This window comes from Lactuca sativa, chromosome 8 (genome assembly GCF_002870075.4).
Source record: "Lactuca sativa cultivar Salinas chromosome 8, Lsat_Salinas_v11, whole genome shotgun sequence".
Classification (NCBI taxonomy): domain Eukaryota; kingdom Viridiplantae; phylum Streptophyta; class Magnoliopsida; order Asterales; family Asteraceae; genus Lactuca; species Lactuca sativa.
In genome coordinates this window covers 154,340,894-154,357,672 of record NC_056630.2, presented here as the reverse complement: position 1 = coordinate 154,357,672, position 16,779 = coordinate 154,340,894, and positions in this window count along the sequence as shown.

Here is a 16,779-nt window from a genome sequence, read left to right as displayed (position 1 = left end):
AAAAATGCCGCGTCTGTACCTGTCTATCTTTGACCTGAAGATACAAGTTATTTTGAAAACGAATATCAGCATAAAGCTGGTGAGTTCATAAGAGTTTAGTGTGAGTTTTTGTATACAAAGCATTAGTGAGAAAAATGTATCATTTATATTCATAAGTAGTAGAAACTTAGGAAAAATCCCATATTTTTCCAGAGAATACATTTTAAGTGACAATCTGTGAAAAGTATGCATTCTTCATTTCTTTGAAACCGTTTATGGTAAAGTATATTGGCAAAGCTCCAAATAATAAATGTGATAGAATAGGTTAAGCATGAATTCAGTGTTAGAGGTGCAAGCATCCTTTAGTGATAGATACTTACTTACTTCGGGATGTAGTTTAACATTTAGTGTAGTATTTTAGAGTAGTTGTAGAGTATTCCTTGTATATCACTAATAGTGAGGATAATAGAGGATCCCATGACCTTCCCAGTCATGCACAGTATAGTGAAGTAGTGGCATCCCTGGGCCTGCACGGCGCGGACTGAGATTAACAGTCGGGATGTAATAGCGTCTGCCCCGTATAGATCTATACATGTAGAGTCGTCTCCCTGCTGGAAAACTCCGGGCGTAGTGGATAGTGAATAGAGTATCTCATAGCGGGTTAGTGTATTATTGTTTGTTTAGTGTTTTCGCTATTGTTATAGTGTAGTAATCTTTTAGTATTGATCATAGCGTATTCTCTTACTAGTGTATCGTCTAGTAATAGTGAGTATTATAGTGTAGATAGTAATGACTTTAGCGAGTAGTAGCTGTAGCAACCGTAACCATACCTATTATGGTTATCTTAGTGGGGATGGTTCTTGGCACGTTAGTGACTTTAGCATTAAGTGAAATGTAACGCCCGTAGATCAGGGCTAGTCAATTTAGAGACAATAAGAGTCAAAAATGACTTTTTGATAGAAGATTATTTAGGATGAATAATCCTAACTAAGTTGTAGTATATGTTACAAGGTTTCCGTACATATAAAGAACGCCAAAATCCGAGTTATAACGAAGAAGTTATGACCTGTCAAAGTTTCGCGACAGAACCGGCACGACACAGCGAAACGTAAAAAGTGAATTTACGTTAGAGCGATATTTAGCCTTAGCAATCTAAACGAGAATCGGAGATCTCGTTGTTGGTATCGAAACGATAAAAAGTTAGGCGAGAACGGACGTCAAACGAAGAAGTTATGAATTTATAACGAAGTTTCCTGTCGCGGCCTATTAAAAATAAATAATAAAAATAAAAGTCAAAATTAGCCGACGGAGTCTAAACGAAAGTTGTAGAGCGTAGTCTCACCTTCGCGTGGATATAAAGAACGTCGAAAACGGAGTTCGTATGAAGAAGATATGAATTTCCGAAGTTTATTAATCAATTTGTATTTAAATTTAAAAGGAAATTCGGAAGCATTATCCGAAGGAGTCACCGGTCTGATCCGAGGTACGCGCTGCGTACTCGAGTACGCCCCGCGTACTCCGAAGTGTCGACATTCGCAGCAAGTGGCTTCGGATGACGCACGCAGTGACGTTTTTCGGACCAGTACGCCCCGCGTACTGGCGTACGCCCCGCGTACTCCGAGGCTCCAGCCTCCTATAAATAGGATGCGAGGGCAGCCGACCCAATTGCCAATTTCTTCTCTTCTCTCTCCCGTTTTGCATCGTTTTGCGTGCCAGAAATACCCCGAAGCCCCGGTATTATACCCTAGCCCCGAGGCAAGTCCCGAGATCCCGAAGATCCCGAAAAGTGCGGTTCCCGAGTCGAAGCTCTGCCCGCGAGAAGTTTGATTTTCGAGGAGATCTTCCAGATCTGCTGAGGAATACTACTTCTATAAGCCGTAGTGCTGTCGGATCGTCTTCTGATCAAGTGAGTGTGTAGTTATTTCTTCTAATACAATAATACGAAGTATTTTATATAAAAATACGTGCTATGTGTATATATTTGGTTGTGTTATGTGTGAATGAGTATTCACTCTCTTCTATCTTACAGATCTGCTTATTTCTTTATGAGATATGTGTTACGTGTGTGTGCCTCATCTGTTATGTGATATATGTGTTGATTAAAGCATGCTATACAGGTTTTCTTTAAACTATGTATACAAATGTATATTTTTGTCTACTAATATTGTTGGGTAGAACATGGGTAGATGGGTTAGTTGGTGACTATGGAGTTAGCGCCTGCTGTTAAGTAAACCTTGGTGACTATGGAGTTAGCGCCTGCTGTTAGATAAACCTTGGTGACTATGGAGTTAGCGCCTTTTGTATAAACCTTGGTGACTATGGAGTTAGCGCCTATTGCATAAACCTTGGCGACGATGTGACTTCGTGCCTATTTGATGAACCTTGGCGACTATGGAGTTAGCGCTTGTTAAGTAAACCTTGGCGACTATGGAGTTAGCGCTTGTTAAGTAAACCTTGGCGACTATGGAGTTAGCGCTTGTTAAGTGTACCTTGGTGACTATGGAGTTAGCGCCGCTTGAGTAAACCCCGACGACTATGGAGTTAGCGTCTTATAACTATGGATTTAGTACTCGATAGATAAACTTTGGCAGCAATGGATTTCGTGCCGATTCCTTAGGAATAAGTGAATGAAGGATAGTTGGTTCTTAGGGGGAAACCTTAAGAAGATGATGGAGATGGGTATTTGAGTTGATTGTTTGATAATTGAATATAATAAATGTATTATTGTGGGTTGAAAACCCTATATGCTCACCAGGCTCCCAAGCCTGACCCACTCAGTTTTCTTTTCATTACAGGTAATGACACAAGAGTATAAGTCGGCGGACTTGACGAGAGATTTTGGATTATAGATCAGTAGTTGAATAACTATTGTAAGGTCTATTATATGTTGTTTATGCTTTTGGTCTGTAACGAACATGACATCCCGAGGTTTTATTATTTAATAAAAATACATTCTTTTCGAGAAATGTTTTGATAAAATGGTTATCATATTTTGGGAACAAATTCCACAACCGTTTCCTTTAAACGATCACTCTGATTTTGAAAACAAAGCATAAACAAATCGGTCTTTTCTGGCCGTGAAATTGGGGATGTCACAGTTGGTATCAGAGCATTAGTTTAAGCGAACTAGGAATTTGTAGGATTTCTAGACTTAAACTTAGAATGCTAAGCAATGATTGCGAGTTGAGTGTTTCCATTATATTTTAGGTAGTACACCTAAATTGACACAGGCACTATTTTATTTTAGGAAAATTGCCTAAAATGCTTTTGCGTGCTAAATGTTTTGTGTGATAGCTATATTGATGCTATTATTTGTTCGGATCTATGGTCTGTTGCCGACCGGATCTGGAAACCTTATGTGTATAGGATTCTAAGCGTACGTCTACGATATTAGAACTAGCATATAAACGTTTCGGAGTGATAAGGATGATTTGAATATCTATCGTGATTAAGGATCTAATTTCACCATATTCGGTGTATAGATCAAAAATGGTGAGAACGAGGAGTGGAGTTGGAAATGCTGATGAGAACAGGAATCAAGTACCAGTAATTGAACAAATACCTGTTGTGGCAGCAGTGCCTGAACCAATGACAATGGCCGGAGTTCAAGTGATGATCCAGGCAATGTTGAATAATCAGATGGAAGAAACTAGACGTCTGATCAGACAAAATCGCGAGGAACTGTCAATTCGAGTAGAAGAGCCCGAAGTAAATGGAGGGCATTCTGAAGGAGGAAACTATAGTGGGACCGTTGGTCAAGCCAACCCACCAATAGTTCGCCAAAACAACCAGGATAGAGGAAATGATGGACGTGGATGCAAGTACAAGGATTTCATGGCATCCAAACCACCATGTCTTTCTGGGAGCCCGACACCGGTGCAAGTCATGGACTGGATCTCCGAGATGGAGACAATGTTTGAAAGTTGCGAGTGTAGCAACAGACAGAAGACCGCTCTTGCAATCCCTCTGTTAAAATCTGGAGTATTGAGCTGGTGGAAGTTACTGGTTGGTTCAATGCCCAAGGGGGAAGCTAGCAAGATGTCTTGGGAAGAGTTCGTGGAGCAAATGAAAATGCAATACTGCTCTGAGCAGGATCTTCTGGAAATCAACAATGAGTTCCAGAATCTGAAGAAAGGAAAATTGAGCGTTACTGAATACGCTACGAGCTTTACGGAGAAGATGAAGCTTATTCCATACCTAATTCCGACTGAACTTTCCAAGGTCAACAAGTTTGCCAATGGATTACCAGCGGACTTTGGTCCGATAGTCAAACAAGCAACCACTCTGAAAGCTGCCATCTGGGCAGCCAAAAATGTTGAGACCCAAATAAAAGAAAAGGGTCTGGAAAGGGCTGAAGTTGGAGAGAAAAGGAAGCGTGAAGGATCTTCAATAATCGATAAAGAAAGTAAATTCTCGAAAACTGGAGGAAGAGATGAGGCTAAGTGGTGTGAGAAGTGTAAGAAGAGACACTTCGGGAAATGTAGCGAGGAGATGACTTGCTACAAATGTGGGAAGACAGGGCACTATGCCAACAAGTGCGCACCTAACAAGAAGATGTGCTATAGGTGTAATGGAGAAGGTCATATTTCTAAAGACTGCCCACAGAAAAACACACCTCCACAACCAAGGGCATTCAACATGTTCCTCAACGAAGCAGAAAGAGATGGGAGGGTTAAAGGATGAAGACTTCATATTAATATATAAAGTCGGTAAAGTCTGTATCAGGAAGCATAGCCTGTTAGAGGCATAGTATAGGGTGAACTTGAACTTTTGTGTAATAGTTTCAAGAATTAATATAAATCCTAGTTTTGTTATCTGATGTGTTGAATGATGATATGATTTATGAATGGTGACTTGGTTAACTGCGAGACAATACTTGGGACGAGTATGAGTAGGTGTGAATGGTAGTAGAGATCTATACTACCGGAAGCACAGGACTCACGCTTGGATCAGGGGAAGTCACAAGGTTATCAAGAAGCTAGTAATTGATTCCGTTTTATTCAAGTATGTCATTACCATTGTTTCGGTAATGTCTAGTAAGATAGTTGTTATTCCGACCCTAGGGGTCATATCAATTAAGTCCGACTATGATGAGAGGTCATCGGGACACGACCCATCAGGGTTATTACTTAGAATGGAGAGATAACTTATGGAGTCAGTATGCGAATCCTATTTCGTTGATGATTCCGGGACGTAATCATCCTAAGGGGAGATAATTGTAACGCCCGTAGATCAGGGCTAGTCAATTTAGAGACAATAAGAGTCAAAAATGACTTTTTGATAGAAGATTATTTAGGATGAATAATCCTAACTAAGTTGTAGTATATGTTACAAGGTTTCCGTACATATAAAGAACGCCAAAATCCGAGTTATAACGAAGAAGTTATGACCTGTCAAAGTTTCGCGACAGAACCGGCACGACACAGCGAAACGTAAAAAGTGAATTTACGTTAGAGCGATATTTAGCCTTAGCAATCTAAACGAGAATCGGAGATCTCGTTGTTGGTATCGAAACGATAAAAAGTTAGGCGAGAACGGACGTCAAACGAAGAAGTTATGAATTTATAACGAAGTTTTCTGTCGCGGCCTATTAAAAATAAATAATAAAAATAAAAGTCAAAATTAGCCGACGGAGTCTAAAAGAAAGTTGTAGAGCGTAGTCTCACCTTCGTGTGGATATAAAGAACGTCGAAAACGGAGTTCGTATGAAGAAGATATGAATTTCCGAAGTTTATTAATCAATTTGTATTTAAATTTAAAAGGAAATTCGGAAGCATTATCCGAAGGAGTCACCGGTCTGATCCGAGGTACGCGCTGCGTACTCGAGTACGCCCTGCGTACTCCGAAGTGTCGACATTCGCAGCAAGTGGCTTCGGATGACGCACGCAGTGACGTTTTTCGGACCAGTACGCCCCGCGTACTGGCGTACGCCCCGCGTACTCCGAGGCTCCAGCCTCCTATAAATAGGATGCGAGGGCAGCCGACCCAATTGCCAATTTCTTCTCTTCTCTCTCCCGTTTTGCATCGTTTTGCGTGCCAGAAATACCCCAAAGCCCCGGTATTATACCCTAGCCCCGAGGCAAGTCCCGAGATCCCGAAGATCCCGAAAAGTGCGGTTCCCGAGTCGAAGCTCTGCCCGCGAGAAGTTTGATTTTCGAGGAGATCTTCCAGATCTGCTGAGGAATACTACTTCTATAAGCCGTAGTGCTGTCGGATCGTCTTCTGATCAAGTGAGTGTGTAGTTATTTCTTCTAATACAATAATACGAAGTATTTTATATAAAAATACGTGCTATGTGTATATATTTGGTTGTGTTATGTGTAAATGAGTATTCACTCTCTTCTATCTTACAGATCTGCTTATTTCTTTATGAGATATGTGTTACGTGTGTGTGCCTCATCTGTTATGTGATATATGTGTTGATTAAAGCATGCTATACAGGTTTTCTTTAAACTATGTATACAAATGTATATTTTTGTCTACTAATATTGTTGGGTAGAACATGGGTAGATGGGTTAGTTGGTGACTATGGAGTTAGCGCCTGCTGTTAAGTAAACCTTGGTGACTATGGAGTTAGCGCCTGCTGTTAGATAAACCTTGGTGACTATGGAGTTAGCGCCTTTTGTATAAACCTTGGTGACTATGGAGTTAGCGCCTATTGCATAAACCTTGGCGACGATGTGACTTCGTGCCTATTTGATGAACCTTGGCGACTATGGAGTTAGCGCTTGTTAAGTAAACCTTGGCGACTATGGAGTTAGCGCTTGTTAAGTAAACCTTGGCGACTATGGAGTTAGCGCTTGTTAAGTGTACCTTGGTGACTATGGAGTTAGCGCCGCTTGAGTAAACCCCGACGACTATGGAGTTAGCGTCTTATAACTATGGATTTAGTACTCGATAGATAAACTTTGGCAGCAATGGATTTCGTGCCGATTCCTTAGGAATAAGTGAATGAAGGATAGTTGGTTCTTAGGGGGAAACCTTAAGAAGATGATGGAGATGGGTATTTGAGTTGATTGTTTGATAATTGAATATAATAAATGTATTATTGTGGGTTGAAAACCCTATATGCTCACCAGGCTCCCAAGCCTGACCCACTCAGTTTTCTTTTCATTACAGGTAATGACACAAGAGTATAAGTCGGCGGACTTGACGAGAGATTTTGGATTATAGATCAGTAGTTGAATAACTATTGTAAGGTCTATTATATGTTGTTTATGCTTTTGGTCTGTAACGAACATGACATCCCGAGGTTTTATTATTTAATAAAAATACATTCTTTTCGAGAAATGTTTTGATAAAATGGTTATCATATTTTGGGAACAAATTCCGCAACCGTTTCCTTTAAACGATCACTCTGATTTTGAAAACAAAGCATAAACAAATCGGTCTTTTCTGGCCGTGAAATTGGGGATGTCACATGAAAGCAGTAACATTCGTATCCCATACTGATATAAAGATTATATAACTAAGAAATCAATGACAGTCGGACAGATAACTACTACCCTAAGTCCACAATCAAACAAGAACAGGAAATAAGGCGAGATATCGGTCCTAAGTCCTCCAAGTCTTACTTATATAAATATATCAGAGTGGTTACATTTTATAAGTAAATTGATTAAATAAAAGTATTTTTTTCCAAAAGAACATTTAAAATCTGATTCATTGTTTAAAAATAGTTTGATAAGGGTGAAACCCGTTTATAAGGCATAGGAACAAATCACATGTGATTTGAACTAAGGGTAGTGAATCACATGTGATTAATCCTTGTAACTCAGAAATCATTCTGTAAAACTTTACATAAACATTTATAAGCAACTTGTATCTCCCCCCTAAAACTTTTAAAACATTTGAAAGGTTCATTAAAGGGGTATGAACTTACCTGAAATCGCGGAAATCGGGTGAATCGGGTAAATCGGGTAAAAGTGTCGGTTGAGCGTTTGGTACCAAATAACCACTTGAGCACCTTTTAGGACCCTAAATTCATATGAAATATGTATTTTACAAGAAGTTAATCATCTTATGCTTTTCATTATAGTATTTGGACATTCTAGCATCGTTTTCGGGGTTTTAAGGCCTAGAAAGGGTTCCCGGGAGTGGTACAAGGCCATGAATGATTTACGGGAGGGTCCATGAGCTCACTCCCTTGGATTTTATGGCCCAAAGGCCATCCTTTGGGAGTTTACGGCCGTAAGCCCCCTAGGCTTGGCCGTAAACTCTTGTGACACTCCAAAATGTATGTTTAGGGCCTTATATCACTTCCTTAATTTAATGGTATGTGTTTTGGACTAAGAGGGAGGGATTAAACTCTTAATGTGTGACATTTTTGGGGAGTTTACGGCCAAGACTTGTTCTTGGGCCGTAAACTCCAATAAATCCTTCAAGATGTATGTTTTAATGGTACAACATGGTCTCATACACCTTAGATAAATCCTAGAAGGCCCTATAATGAGTTTTGGGACAATTTGGCATGAACTTTTGGGGAGTTTACGGCCCAAGAATATCCTTGGCCGTAAACTCTTCATTTTTGCCTCCAAATGTGAAGTTTAATGGTACAACACACCTCCAAAGGCCTTAGCTAAATTCCTTACATGCATTTGAGTGGTTTAGGGACTTGTTTGACACAACTTTTTGGGTGTTTACAGCCCAAGCTTAAGCTAGGCCGTAAACTCCTCATTCTGTCCTCAAATGGTGTTGTTTGATGTACTCAAACATTTACTAGTGTCAAGGCTAAAATACTAAACACCCTAGATGAGTTTTTGGGACTTAAATCCAAGATTTTTGGGGTGTTTAAGGTATTTACGGCCTAAGCACAAGCTTGGGCCGTAAACTCCTTTTTAAGCAACAAATCCTTGTGTTTTAGTGTCCAAACTCTTCTAGATATATTCCTTAATTAGTATACTAGCTTAAAAGAAGGAAAAACTTGATCTTTGGCATGATTTTGGGGGTTTACGGCCTAAGGAGCTTCTTAGGCCGTAAACTCCTCTTGGGTCCTTGATTCCTATGATTTTGGCCCCCAAATTCATTGAAGCATGACTAGATTAAGATAGAGGATGAGTACTTACGTTTGGAAGTCGGAAATTAGCGGAATCAGGGTCGATTTCGAGTCTAGAGAGAGAAAGTAGAGAGAGAGTGGGTGTGTGGTAAAAGAGTATTCAAATGTTGTGTACACTCATTTCATATGTCTCGGGTATCGTACCCGATACACGGCTACCCGATGTTTAAAGTTAACTGGGTTAAAACTTTTTACCCGGGTGAAGTGGTTGAAAAGGTAATACAACTCTATTAGGTTAAACGGGGTTAACACATACGAGTTATATTTCTTATGATAATATCAAGCCATGCATAAATTTAGATATTCGGATATTGGCGATTCCAAATATTACATAAAATAACGTATAGTGACACGTTCCGTTAGTGAAAATGGGATTTGTAATGGGAATAGATTTGGGGTTGTCACATAAGGATCATCCTAAGGAAACGGCACGAAGTCCATCATTGCCAATGACACAGTTGTCAAGAACAACTGCTAATATTATCACTTAGGCGTAACTGCCAGAATTGTGACATTTTCTATGAGGCGCTTCTGTCGGTATTGTCCTTTAAACACTACTCTCATGGTTATAATGTTCTCTATTAGGCACAGATGTCGGTACTATCCTTATAGGGCAGCTGCTAGGATGTTTATCGTAGATCTAAAACATCTATAGATTTTGGCGTAGCTGCCAGTGCTCATCTATAGGGTACTAGGTCCATTGATGCCAATGTTCACCTATAGGGCACTAGGTCCATACTACTAATGTTCCTCTATTTCAGCCTTCATCCCTCATCATTCATCTACCCATGTTTTACCTAACATATTTTGTAGATATAAAATAGATATACAGTTTAAATCATTTAAAACATGTATAAAATCGTTCATCCAGCATAGACACCAAGTATTAAGACAATATGCACATGTAGCACGTAATTTATATAAAATACTTCATATCTATGTGTATGATGAAAGTAACCATGCACTCACCTGATTAGGTGGCGCCTCTGCACTTGGAAAGCGCTTCGTTATTCTCAAAATAATTTTCCTCGACAAAACCTAGTATCAATATCGCTAGGGTTTAGTCTAACGTTAACCGCGACTAATTAATAGTCTAGCTATTATTACTATTATATAAGCGTTAACTCAATACTTTTCACCCACTATATACGGATGAGGCCAGACATGGAACAATAAAGGGCAGGATCATTTTAGGATATAAGCACTTCTGAATCCAGCAACCCAAGCGTCCCTCCAAACCGGAACACCCGTACCGCGAGTGGTTAAAAAGATATTATATGATACTTATATAACCCATAATAATAGCTCAAATAATTATTCTAAGGACCTAATAACATTACTATAATTATTTAAAAGTTATATTAAAAATAGCATAGGCGTAGCTCACTTACAACGGGTTTTCTCGGAGCAGCATTTCTGAACCAAAAGACCCTTTTTCTCGGGACTCCGAGAGCCTCGGGGCTTCCTTCGGGTGCTAGGGGGTTTACTTAGGATTAGGGGGGTTAGGAGCTAGAGAGAGAGAGAGAGTGTGTGTGTGTGTGTGTAGAGAGACAGAGAAAGCTTTGAAAGGTTTGGGAGAAGTGGCTACCTTCGCAGCCTTTATACGCGTCCAGCTTCGGTCTACGTTGGGCGTTCCGAAGTGGTACGCGACGCATTCGTCGGATAAGGCTTGCAGGTGGCCGACTTCGGATGGTGCGACGTTGAGGTTTGTGGTACGAGCAATGCAGCTCTACACTGGGCGTTCTGATCTCGGACGTTGGGCGTACCGAGGGCCAGGTGTCCGAGTCAGAAGGGAGTACCCTAATCATCAACGGAGGGCTGGATCGCGCCATGTCATCGCTCTTGCCACAGACTTCGCATATTCGAGTACCAACTTTAAAAATTCGTATCTTTCGCATACGAGCTCCGTTTTTGATGTTCTTTATCTCCATGCATAGGCGGGAACGTACTCTACAACTTTTGTTTAGACTCCGTCGGCTAATTTTGAATTTACATTAAAAGTTATATTATTAACAAGCCGGGACATGATCGGTCCGTTAAAAATTCATAACTTCTTCATCCGACGTCCATTTTTGTCCATCTTTTTATCGATACGCTATTTTTAACGAGATATTCGATTCTCGTTTAGGTTGTGTCGGCTAAAAACTGCTAGATCTAATATTCGAACTTCGGGCTATACACTGCTAAGCCGAAACTTCGAAAAATCATAACTTCCTCATATGAAGTCAGATTTTGGCATTCTTTTTTTGGACGCTCTCGGTTTAATATATTCTACGACTTGCATTTAGGTTGCTACGACTAAAAGTCTCTCTATCTTAAATTCACTATTTACGCTTCCGGGTATCGTGTCGGTTTCGTCGCGAAACTTCGACGGGCCATAACTTCTTCGTTATAACTCGGATTTCGGCTTTCTTTATATGCACATAATCCTTGTGACATATGCTACAACTTGGTTAAGATTAATCCTCCTAAATAATCTTTCATCAAAAAATCATTTTTGATGCTCTTTGTCTCTAAATTAATTAGTCCGGATCTACGGGCGTTACAAAGTGTATGATAGGCAGGTACAGTGAAGAGAATGTCTCACTAGAGCATTAACATATTTACGCAAACTACGACTCCCTTTTCTTGTATCATGAAATAATTACACTTTTGGAAATTTATGACATGAGTTTTATGACACACAAACTATACCATTAATAGTTTGCCTTGTATGTTTTTGTATAAACTATTTATATAAATATCTATTTGTAAGGTTGTTAAAACATAATATTCTTGGATTTTAAACCATCAAAATAGTGACGACTAAAAATATACGAACATTTTTACTAGAAAAGTTATTTTTAGTAAAAATCTCCAAAATTTTGTAGTTTTGTACATCTGATATTTTACCGGTTGAAATTTTCTATTACCAAATAGTTTGTGTTTGTCAACCTTACCATTTATCCCCATAAGTCAAGATTTTTCTAACATCAAATGTTGACTATAACCCTTTTTATACAAAATATTTTATACCAGTTTCAAATAGTAAAGATGAGACATGAATGTATCCAAAAGACAACAATGCTTTTGACTTATATGTATGTATGTTTGGTTATCTTCGTGTATATCAACTCATACACATGATTTTTGAGTAATCAAAATGGTGACAACCACATGATTCACAATTTTTATGTAGGAGGCAAGTAATATTTACTTTTTATACAAGAATTGTTTCATATTCAAACAAATAGACATAGTTCATGCAAATGTCCAAAGGACAAACACATTTTGACTTATAAAAATTAATGAGTCACGATTTTTATGTATATATGTAAGATGATTTGAACATTTTATGCACATATTATTTCATAAACAAGTTGATGTATGCAATTATCCATTAGGTAAACGTAATTTGACTTGTATCCCCCCCCCCTAAAAGCATGTAAAACTCAAAAAATTAGGGGTATGAAGTTCACCTTGGTTATTTTCATGTGTGGTAGGAAGGATGATGAAGAAGATTTCGAGCCTAGGTTGGTGGTGATGAACTTGAAGAGTTTCTTGGAGAGGTTGGTGTTCTAGGGGTCTAACACACGAAAAATTTGTGTAAACATGAAGAACATGACAAAAAAAATGTATAAAAACAGTTAGGATTCATGAAGCAACTTACCAAAAACTCCTAGAACCGACCTTTGAGGTGGTGATACTCGAAGAAGTTGACTTTGTTTTGACAAAGAAGAGAAGTGAGTGAGCATAATCAAGTGGCAAGAGTGGGATAACCCACTCTCGGCCGAAACCCTAAAATAGAGGGGGGGGAGTAGTCTTGGTTGTTTCTTATTGGTGGATGTCTAGTATGGGTACTTGGTGGTTATTTAAGTACCACGCATGGAGACATGATGGTTTTTTGTATATCTTGCATGGTTGTTTGATGGGTAATGGGTTGTAAAACAATAAGGTGTCACATGCATGGTCAAATCTTGGGTCATGCACCCAAACCGATTTCACTAGCTCAAGAGTGGGGTTTTCGGCTCTAGGGTGGCTGAAAACACCCTCCATCCTCAAAGGGTTTTCGGGTTTTGGGGTTGGGAATGGGTTCTCCGGTTTGGCATGGCCCAATAAAAGGGTTTTCGGTCTAGGGTCATTTGAGCCGAGAAATTATAAGCCAAGGTCCATTTTTGATTTACGTATGACGCATTTGATCTATTTGGTCTTCTAAAGGTTTATTATGAAAATTCATGTATATGAACTCATTTAACATTGTCATTTTTGAATTACAATAATCTACTGCAACAAGGTCACGTATAGAAATTGTTTGTACATGAATAAAATCTCGACCCTAAATTTGCTAGTTATCATAACATCCTCAACCAACTTCCCATTGAGGAAAGCAGTTTTGACATCCATCTCTCAAATTTCATAGTCATGAAATGCAGCTATGGCGAGCATTGTCCTAAAATATTTTATCTTAGCCACTGGTGACAAGGTCTCACCATAGTCAACCCCGGGGGTTTGAGTAAAGCCCTTCGCAATCAGTCGAGCCTTGAAAGTGTGTACCTTTCCATCCATGTCGGCCTTCTTCTTGAAGATCCATTTGCACCCAACTGTCTTACGACCCGGTACATTATCAATCGAATTCCAAACTTATTTGTCATACATGGACTTGATCTCGATGTCTATTGCCTCTTGCCATTTTTCTGTGTCAGGCCTGCCATTGCTTTCTTGTAGTTAGCCGGTTCATCCAAATTCAATAGTGTATTGTCACTGATAAATGTGTCATCATCTGTAGTAATATGGAAACCATAGAACTCAGGTGGCATTCTAACTCTACAGGAACGCCTATGAGGTAATGAATCGTTAACTGGTTCAACGGGAATCTCTTCCTCAGGTTGAACCCTAGCATCTTCAGAGGTTCCTTCATCTTTTGATTCTTGAATCTCTTCAAGATCAATGATGTTCCCATTATCCTCTTTGCATATGAGCTCTCTCTCTCTCCCTCCCTCCCTCTCTCTCTCTCTCTCAAGACCCCCTTCATGCTACAAAGACCATGTTCTGTCACTCCTTCAGCCGTTGGTGGAAACACCGAGGTGTGCGATGTAAATCAGTGATCATAGTTATTGAACATACATTGAATACTACAAATATAATCATCTATTATTACCGAAATAGAAATTACATTGACAATGAGTATTGTTAAATCATGACACACGCCTAATAATTTGACGTTCACAATTGTATAGTATAATTAATAGAAAGTCTTCTGAGCGAACATTTCTGACCTGCTAAATAACCTGAGAATACATGGATTTAAAATACATCAACAAAATTGTTGGTGAGTTCTACAAGTTTTGACACGAAGTATTTTTATAACCAAAAGTGTTTTGTAAAAGTTCTCTAGTTGACCAGCTTTTGTAAATGCGTATCTTTTTATCAAAAGTAAAAATATAAACATGTTTTAATAGTGTATTTCGACTCATTAAAAAAATATATCGTTTGCTCAAATCCAAATATAACCATTTGCCGAATATATATATATATATATATATATATATATATATATATATATATATATATATATATATATATATATATGTGTGTGTGTGTGTGTGTGTGTGTGAATCAAATTTATAACAAATCTTTACGGTTCTCATGACCAAAAAAAATTCTTTTTATATAAAGATTTGGAATACCAGTTTATATAAAAGAAAGCCATATCACTCTTTGTGAATACATACAATATCCAAATTTACTCTTGAAACCTTGTACAAGCATTCGTATAGTTTATATGTAAAACTCATTCGTTTTCAATTTATAAATTTTGCGAATTCGTGTCGTAGTGTTATTTAAGTATCATCTTATTTAATTTGGGAACCGACACTTAACCAGTGGGGCAAACTCCTCCCACATACATATCGTGTTTTCGTACAAGAACAAGGGTTCATATAAATAACTTATTAGTTCTACGTTATGAATCTTTAATCGGTCGTGTCATGATATTAATTAAGTGTTATCAACTTAATTTATGGTATTGACACTTATCATATTGAGTCACAATCTATCCCACTACATATAATCTCTTTCAACTAGAATAAGAGGAAAAAATCTCTGTATACTATCCTATTTCAATCCTATACGGTAACAGTAGTAGAGGTCTTAAATGAGGTCATAACCGAACTGTGACGAACACCTCTGCACCAACACTGGAAAGTAGTGTTGAAATCCCATACCACATATTTGATGACGTGATAAAAAAAATTAGTGGAGGCAACGCGAACGCCCAAATTCGACTCGTCGGCCGATGGTTATAGCTAGCACCCGGTGGCAGCATGTCAACCCATATAAGTATGTGATCCTAAACTTATACTCGACGTTCCTCATTCTATACGAATTAACGGTTATGACATAGAGGACTTTCCTCTAAGATGTACAGTCTTAGAATTGTTACAAACATAGCCCATGCACTTTAGGAAATGGTCATAACTCATAAAGCTTTCAGAAACGAAGGTAATTCACATAGAATACCTTGTGGATAGGATGAATTCTAACAATATGTCTAGGCATCCTAATCCAAAACTTCCTGTTATAAGGTTTTTGAATACTTATAATTTTGTTGTATAGGAGTAATATTTGATTGAAGTCTTTTAGTTTTTGAGGTTCGTCATACTTAACATCTTAACAAATTTTATTGTTTGACGTGACGAAATTTGGACATCATAACAGCTGTTTTGATAATATTTTCTAGATTTCAACCAATGTGAAACCAACAATTACCATAATATTATAATTTACGTGATTAAAACAATATAATATGTCACAAATAACGACTCTTAAGTTCTGAAGTTGATAATGTTATTTATCGCAATAAAATCCATAACTTAGTAGAATGAGTTATATATTTTTGTTTAATATAAAAATATATTAATAAATTTTACATTCATTTTCAATAATTTAAACTATTAACTATATATTTACATAGTCTTGATCTTTCCATCAAATATGACAGTGTAATTTTCCTTCAACACGATAAATATGTGGAATAATATTTTTGATTACATAATATCATAATGTACATATTAATAATCACGACAAACCATAAACATATTAACTTATAGCAATCTACTTTAACTTGTATAGTTTATTAATGATTTATAGCATTTTAGATTGCTATTTAATAAGTTTTTGACCTATAATAAAGGATGATGCTATTTTGTGTATAAACCATGAAAATCATCAAAACTTTAGTAGACACACATGTATTCTCCCCCAAATATTAAAAGAGTAAAAGAAGGCCCGTAGAAACTTACTTTCGTAGCATGAACGAGGCACATGGTGTCACACCCCCAAACCAGAATGGCGGAAACATTCGAGGGTGGATGAATTCACGTAGTATCACAACAATTGAATATTGTAAAGAAAGTAACACAACCATCATATATATAATGAAAACGTATATTGTTGCGTTATACATATTAGCAAAAGAATATTACAATATGATGATAAATGTTCAATAATAAAACGTCCTTAGCGTTCCTTCTTCAATAGCTGGTAGTTACCTGTATTACTGATTTCCTGAGAAATACAAGTGGTTTTGAAAAAGTGTCAACAATTAAGTTGGTGAGTTCATAAGTGTTTTGCATTGAAAAGTATGCACTTTTGGTAGTAAATCGATGAACGAGGTTTTCAGAAAATCCAATATTTTCTATAAATGGTTTGAAAAGTTCCCAGAATTGGACTGCGTTAGTGTATTTCATACTTGAATAATAATGATA